At 42.0% G+C, this 8,860-nt stretch overlaps 1 pseudogene; it reads right to left on the bottom strand.

The window, feature by feature from the left end:
• Positions 1-599: 599 nt before the first annotated feature.
• Positions 600-8,120, bottom strand: LOC142157965 (lamin-B2.L-like; annotated as a pseudogene).
• Positions 8,121-8,860: the final 740 nt, after the last annotated feature.

Here is an 8,860-nt window from a genome sequence, read left to right on the forward strand (position 1 = left end):
CAATAGTTTTGCTCTTAAGAGGATGGCGTTTGGTAATCCCTGCTTTGAAACCACTTAGTAGCATATCTACAAAAGACATGGACAATATGTGGCCGCTCAGGTGTTGCAGAAACTTGCCGCAGAATAGCTGAGTATTCACAGATTAACCCTGGGTCTAAACATTTACGTTTTGTACATAAGCACTAGTATTGAACATTATCTAGTGCAAACACCAGCAAGAGTGCTAAATGCTTTTAAAACTAGGCCTTTAAGTGGCACAAACAAGTTGTCAATAAAACTGCATTGAGGACTGTGATCTAGTCACACATTAAAACCTTTTCTCTACAAGATTTCTGCTACATTAGAAGTAATACCTCTGCTCTGACTGGAAGATAGTGTTAATAAAATCACAAATAACATATTTGCAGATATGCCTGGCAGTAGATTGTTTGTTTACATGAAGTACAACTAAACAATGCCTAAATAATAATAATAATTCCAAAAATAGATAAAAAAAAACGGATATAACAATAGACTGCAGAGACTCTGGCAGTAAATCAAACATGGTAGAGATTCATTACATCAGATAAAAGCTTACGGATTTTATATGGGGATCATCCTTATGGAAAGAATACTTTGGCAATTTTAGGTGCTGATGTTGACTGCTGATGAAAAAGATCTTCTCCCCCAAATTCAGTTTCTTTATCTGCTTCATACTCCTCTACACTGGACAAGACAGACTTTGTCCTCACTGCCACTTGCTCGTTCTCACTGTTGATCATAGAGATTTTTATGTTACTATCTGTTCCCCAAGAACTATGGTTTTTCCAAATCAAGATGGAAGGAGGGTTATGGGTGATACCTGCATCAGCAATGTATATCTTAACAGACTGGCTTGCTTTCAGCACATATTTGGGTGTGAATTTGTAAACTCTCTCTTCAATGTTCAAGTTTAGTCTCCGGCTGCGTATAGACTGGTCCTGGTCAGAATTAATTTTCAGGTGAATAAATTTTCCCTCCAGGTCAATCTCTATGGTGATATTACCAGCCGCTGTGGTCTGCTGCGATACCGGGAATTTGCTGCTACTACTTCATCCACTAGTAATGGTGCCAGAGCCCTCTAATCCACCAGAGCTGTTAGAACCACGCAAAGTCTGGATATCACCACCTTCTTTGCTCTCTTCAGCTTCAATACGTTTTCTATTGCTACTAGATTGGTGGGTGGCAGAAGAGCTGCTGCTTGAGGTGGCTCATGATCGTGTAACATGAGAATGTGGGCTTGGAGACAATTTCAACCTTTCCTCTTCTTCCAGTAGCTTGCGGTGTGAATTTATTTCCATATCCACAGCAAGTTGCATGCAGCATGGTGGCTTAGTGGTTAGCACTTCTGCCTCACAGCACTGGGTCATGAGTTCGATTTCCGACTATGGTCTGTGTGTAGTTTTTTTATTTTCTCCATGTGTTTGCGTGAGTTTTCTCCAGGTGCTCCGGTTTCTTCCCACACTCCCAAAAAGATACTAGTAGGTTAATTGGCTGCTATCAAATTGACCCTAATGTGTGTGCCCTAGGGAATTTAGAATGTAAGCTCCAGTGGGGCAGGGACTGATGTGAGTGGGTTCTCTGTACAGCGCTGCGGAATTAGTGACGCTATATAAATAGATGATGATTATGAAGTTTCACATGTAGCAATTTCTGATCTTTTAATTGCTTCTGTAATTTGGTCCCTCAATGCTGCCATTTCTTTCTCCTTATGGACCAGCAGTTTGTGGTACTTGTTACGGTCACTAGATAATAACTCCTTCAACTCGCAGAGTGCAATGGGTTGTACACAGAATGGCCGAGGCGAAGTACGAAGGAAAATCCAGTAGAATGGTCAGAAGAGCCGAGGTCAGGAACTAGCAGACAAAAAGGTACCAAATCTCAAGGACAAAGGAGGAAGTCAAGGAGCAAGCCAAAGGTCAGAATCAGAATAGTAAAACGCAGGACCAGGGAGTAGGACACAGGAACGCTGGAGACTGGTGAATCAATACTCTGGCAATGAGGGAGTGAAAGGAGGATTCTGATATAGGGGAATGGCCCTTGATAGAAGGAGAGATGAGTTCCGGCGGTCAGAGTACATCTGACCGCTGACAGAGCCCTGAAGAGAGCGCCCCGTTGCCTAACAATGGGACGCAGCTGCAGTGCGCATTCGCACATAGGGAACCTAAAGGCGGAAGAGACATCCCTAGGCAACAGGGCACGCATCAGAGAGGAGACAGGAGGCCGTTCCCAGGCACCCAGGAGAAGTGCGAGGACGGCGTCTGACAACTACATTCATGACGTCTTCTGGTCGCTCTGAATTCCTCATATACATTCTTTCTGAACTCACGCAGACTTAGCGATTCTCAGCGCCAACATGCATCTAAGTCTCAATTTCCAGTTGCTTCTTTGCAACAGCATGAGCATCTTCAGCTTTAACAACCCAGGCATTCATTTCGCTTCTGATCAAGGGCTGCATTCAGTTTTGCCTCACTACTGCAATATAAGGTCTCAAGTTCTTTACTGCGTTGTTGGGCATGAAGCAGATCAGCATATTTCTTTTTGAAGTTTTTAATTATTTCATCAAGGTCTGATCGATACTTCCCCAACTCTATCTGCAGCCTAATGAACAGGATCTCCCAGCGCAAAGGGGGAAGGGTAGAAGGGATGGTAGGGAAAAAGAAATCCACCAAACAATAGATATTTGCTACAATATATTTATATATACATGTCACTCACCGGACCGTGAGTGCCTCTTCCCGGACATTTAGGAACCGTGGCCGTCCTCCATCCTGAGGGTCTGCGCATGCGCAGCCCTTTCCTATACTTCAGTGTATGTCCCTTTAACTCAATTGGCAGATCAGGCAACACTCCCTATATTAAGCACCTGTGGTCAACACCACGTTGCCTGATCTTGGAGTCTCATTCCCTATGAGTCTCTGAAGGTGTTCCTGTATTCCTCGTGTTTTCAGCGCTGCTGATTCCTGTGGTTTCCAAACCACTTCTACTACTGTGGTTCCCATACCACTTCTACCATCAACTGTATCATCGTGACTGTTTGCTGATTCCTATCCGCTGCCTCCGTGCACTACAGCCTCCAGCCTACAACTCGCCTGTGTTCATCATCGTGACTGTTAGCTGATTCCTATCCGCTGCCTCCGTGCACTACAGCCTCCAGCCTACAACTCGCCTGTGTTCATCATCGTGACAAGTTAGCTGATTCCTATCCGCTGCCCCTGTGCACTGCAGTCTCTTCTCAGCTCTCCTGTGTTTCCTCGAGACTGCTGCTCTCATTGCCATTCGCTACTCTCCGTGATCAACAGCTCCTGGTCTACTCTGCTCTCCCGTGTTCCATCGCTACTGACACCTATTGGTTGCTACTGGTTACCTCCGTGTACCGCAGAGTCCTGCTGCTGCTGACCGCGCTATCACCCATCTACTGCTGACCCGCTCTCCACGCCTTCACGTGTCCCGCTGGTCTACCCTCCTGTCAGCATTGGATTTATATCTCATCAACTACTCCTCTGCTGGATCATCTCCACTCTCCTGGGTCCTCCTTGAGTCCAGTTCCACGTGTTACTGATTCCTGTGGATTCGTGTCCCTGTTGGTCTACTTATCTGTGCGCTGCACCTACTAGACCGCTGCCTCATCTATCCTGGGACTTCTCATCCAGCCGGCCTCCTGCCGCTCAGGTATCTGCACTCCTATCTGACTGCCTGCTTCTGAACCACGGTATGCATACTTCTCATTGACTGTGCTGGTGTATTGCATATCTTGCTGGACTGTGTTGGTTCTCCTCTGGAGTCTGCTATCCCCTGAGTCTATTGCCATCATTGACTGTGTTAACTTGTGCTGGACTACTTCAAGAGACTTTCTATATTTGCAGACCTGTTCAGTCATTTATATATATTGTGCATGTTACTGTGGATCGTGTATAAGGTGCCTGTGTATATCCTGTGTTGCAGTCTCTCCCCGTGCACCTCCTCACATATATATTCAGTGGTACAACTTGCTAGTAGCAGACCACTGATCCCTGTTTCCTGTATCACCTGTTCCAGTATCCTCTCTATAGCAGTGGTACAACTTGCTATCGCAGACCACTGACTACCTTCACGTGTCCTTGTCCTACAGTTCCTCGTGTACTATTACCTCCATATTACCAGTGCTGCTAGTCATAGACTTTCCTGAGCATCTCATCATCTGCTGTTTCCTGTTCCGTGATCACCCAGCTACCAGAGTACCCTATTACCATCTACATTGCTCTGGTAAGCCTACCACCTGGTGATCCCTGGGTAAAGACTCCTAGTGCCCGTGACAATACAGTGTATGAAATTCATAGAAGTCAAAACCATATCAAATAATGGAGGCATAAAAAAGAGGAAAAACACACACACAACTAGCCACTTTTGCCTACCTAGGCAAATAGTCAGTGGTATAGAAAGGTTTTAAAATCATACATTGATTGAATGGATAAGTGCGTCAAAAACCACTTGAAAACGCTGTATAAATATAATGTATTTTCGCAAGCCCAAACTCAGGAGGGTCCGTCCTAGGTATTGGTGGGCTAATGAATGAAACACATTGAAACGGAAGGTGAAAACAGCATTAACAAGCACCTGAGTCTTTTACCTTGAATGTATTGTAATGCCATAACTACAGTCTCATAAAGGTCTGTACCAAGGTCTGGGAAGGGTGGGTAGTGCACTTACCTTCCTCCCCAGGATGTCTCTTCGAAACACTTTGTTCCCGATGGGCCTTTCAGCTGTAGAGCCTTGCTTCTTGTAGAACTCCTTTCTTCGAAAGCCGCTGGCAGCAGCAGTAGGGCCGCGCATCTGCGAATATTCAGTCGACAAATCGGCTCCGGCTGAAGATATTATTAGAATAATAGACAAAATCCTCAATATGTGTAAAGATTGTCCAGTGTTATCCGTACTCCTCTCTTCAAGAGCCGCTGGCGGCAACAGTAGGTCCGCACATGCGCGAATACTCAGACAGCAAACTCCGCTCCGGCTGAAGATGATATAAGAATAAATGAACAAAGTCCTCAATATGTGTAAAGGATTGTCCAGTGTTAACCTACGCGTTTCACCCCGATAGGGGCTTCCTCAGGGATAGTAAAACAACAATGATTCTATGGAGGTGAAGTCAGTCCTTAAATCCTGGTCATCTGACATTACAGACATCTATAATTGGTTAATTATTCTGAAGGACAGGTACTTTGTTCCTCCCACAGTCTTTCTCCAAGTCCATTAATAAATGGATGATAAAGGGATACTCTGGATTTATGAAATATCGTCCAGATAAACTGAAAAGTATTTAAGCACATAGGCTCCAATGAACCAAAAGCGAAACAAAGACTTATTTACATTCTGGCATAGTAGTGTCATCTTATTAAATAAATATATAAAGAGAACTCTGTATATAGATGAGTATGTAAAAAGATTAATGGTGATAAAAACAGAACTGACTTGATAAAGTAAAAAGGCATGGAAGTGGTCTTATAGAAAGTGGTTCAAATCAAAATCAATATTAAGACCCTGTGGTGTTAAAGTTTTAAGAGTATATATGAATCGGGATTCGTGCTGGGAAATTGATCTAATAAAATCCCCTCCCCTCCAGTGTTTTTTTACTTTGTAGATCCCCAAAAATCTCAATGCTGAAGGGTCATGCCCATGACATAATGAGAAATGCTCCGAAACACTATGCGTCTTAACCTCATTGAGAATATTACGTTGATGCTCCGCTATTCTGACTGAGAGTTTCCTGATTGTGCGTCCAATGTATTGCTTTCCACATGGACAAGTTAATAGGTAAATAATACCTGATGTATCACATGTCAATTTCTCTTTTTATAGGGAAAATTTCTCCTGTCAAATTAGAAGCATATGATGTAACTGCTTTATTGTGTTTAATCCCACATCTCCTGCAGGCCACACAGCTATTACAATGATAGAAGCCTGTGGCCGTATCTTTTAGCCAAGTGCCTACTTTGCTAGTTTCAGGGGCATTGCTACTCTTTACCAGTATTGATTTTAAGTTATCTGATTTCCTATAGACAAAAGCTGGTTTGGATGGTAGGATATGCTGAAGATTTTTGTCTCCTAAAAGTATGTGCCAATGTCTTTTGAAAATCTGTTAAAAAAAATTATAATCCTTATTAAATTTCGTAATAAATGGAAGGACTGGTTTCTTTGTAGGATCTTGATCCATGGGTGCCTCTTTTCTCTGAAGAAGGACCCTACTATCCATAGTTCTTAATTGATTGTGAGCAGTTTCTACATTTTCTGGATTATAGTTCTTTTCCAGGAATCTCTCCTTTAAGATTTGGGCTTGCTCCTCACATTTATCAAGATTTGTGCAATTCCGTCTGAGCCTGGTATATTGCCCTTTTGAGATGTTGTTCAACCAGTTTGGATGATGGCTGCCAGACGTGTGGATGAAAGAACTGCAATCGACCTTCTTAAAAAATTTTTGGGTGTAAAGCGTGTCATTTTCCACGTAAACGTCTAAATCCAGAAATCCAACCTTTTGCTTGCTAATAGTGTGAGTGAATGATAGGTTGAGCTGGTTTTGATTGATGTGAGTAAGAAAGAGGTCCAGTTGGGTCCGTCCACCTTTCCATATACAAAACACATCATCTATATATCTTCGCCATACCACAATGTGGTCTAAAAAGGGGTTGTTTTTCCATATGTGCTGCTCCTTCCCAGTGGGCCACAAACAGGTTTGCGTAACTAGGCGCAAACTTCGCGCCCATAGCAGTCCCGCGAACCTGCTTGTATTACTTCACACTGGAACAAAAATAGTTGTTGTTCAAAACAAATGATATCCCATCAACTATAAATTCAATCTGCTCAGGAGAGAGATTGGAAAGTCATTCAGAATATATCTAGAATGTACACAACCAGCCTGATGGTCGATAACTGTATACAGTGAGACCATGTCACATGTAAAGAGGAGATAGTCTGGTTCCCAGCTGACCTTTTCAAGTAACTCTAAAAGGTGACCAGTATCTCTCAGATAGCTCTTTTGGAGTACGACCAGAGGCTGAAGGAAGTAATCTATATAGCTCGAGAGATTTGTCGTCAGGGATCCAATGTCCTAAACTATGGGTCTGCCTGGTGGATTATGTAAGGTCTTATGGATTTTAGGCATGTGATAAATCACAGAGATCCTGGGGTATTGTACAGACAAGAATTGATATTCTTCCTTATTGATAATACCTATAAGAGCAGCTTTACTCAGAAATGATTGCATATCTTTAAGGAACATAGCTGTAGGATCTCCATTCAGGGGCTCATATGTGGTCACATCCGACAGTTGCCTAAGAAGTTCTTTCTGGTAATCGGTGGTATCAAGGATTGTGACACCTCCCCCCTTGTCGGCCGGTTTGATAGTTATATCAGGATTACTTGCTAGTTGTTTTGTTTTTCTATTGGGGTGGTATTGGAATATTTTCCAATTTTTTGAACTCTTAGATCTTCAAGATCTTTCTCAACCAGTTTTTCAAATGTATTAATAAATGGTCCCTTCACATATCTGGGATAAAATGTAGATTTATTTTTCAAATCGGTATGTACAAACGAATTAGTTCCTATGTTTGGTACCGCTGGCCATTGATCTTGAGGAATCCTAAAAAAACTTTTTAAGAGTGATCCTACGGATATATTTGTGTACATCGATATAGGTATCAAACTTGTTTAGTCCCTTATCAGGAGCAAATTTAAGGCATTTTCCCAAAATCTTTGTTTGTGGAGCTGTAAGTTGAGTTTGGCTAAGATTGAAGATGCCACTTTGAGTTAAAACTGCTATCTGCAGGCTGGCTCTGTCTCTAGCAGTTTCATGTAGTAGATTACGAGCATCAGCAAGCTCAGTCTCATATAGAGAATTGATCCCACTAACCTCCCAGGTTTTGACCTCGTCCTTCTCGGAGATCTTAACCATCACCTTGTCATTCTCCAACTCCAGGGATCACACCCAGTCTATGTAGACTGCCAGGTAGTCATTCAGGTGCCTTCTCCTGTAAGCAGGTGATGCCAGTTGGAGGAAGCAGTGTGTACAATCCCTGAGCCCGGGACTGCAAAATTGCAGGCACAGAATGGCTTGGACTGGAGGTAGCCATGCTCCAATCCTGGGTTCCTGCCAACGAGCCGGTGGTTAACACAAGAGTGGCCCTTAGCTCATTTACGGTCAGTTTTCATTCAATGGTGAGAGCAATTAGTCAAAATTTAAACTATTTTATCTATCAAATCATAGAGTGAAATATAAAACAAATGAATTGTGACCATATGACATTTTTTTTTAATTAAATCATGATAATTTTCTCTTTTTTAGATTGACATAGCATGAAAATAACATCTTCAAAAGACTTGTCCCTTCACATAACTATAACACAGGTATAGCAAAGTTTAGTTTAGACCATAAGTAGTGATGAAATTGGGTTGTAAATGGTGCTCGAATTCTATTGATTTGTACAATTGAATTCATAAATAATCTATACAATAAGACTCCACAATTTAAACACTTCTCTATATCAGGGTGGATGATCCTTTTCAATTTATCCTATTTGTTCACCCAGGAAAATAAAATCTAAGAAACCAAGACAGAAAAAGGTGCCTCCTAGAGTAATATTTCCAATCTGAATTGTCTTCAGTTTTAATATAACCATATAAGATTAAATCATGCTTATGTGTATCAGGATGATCCACTGGTGTTCATTGCTCTACTCCACAGAACAGATGACAATCATATAGAAGAAAACAATAGTGTAGTATTGCTTCTTTATACAACACCATAATGTTTTAAACTACACATATGAAGTGAACTGATACCATCATTTCTGATTTTATAGCACGTTTCCAA

Source organism: Mixophyes fleayi, chromosome 5 (genome assembly GCF_038048845.1).
Source record: "Mixophyes fleayi isolate aMixFle1 chromosome 5, aMixFle1.hap1, whole genome shotgun sequence".
NCBI classification, from domain to species: Eukaryota; Metazoa; Chordata; class Amphibia; order Anura; family Limnodynastidae; genus Mixophyes; species Mixophyes fleayi.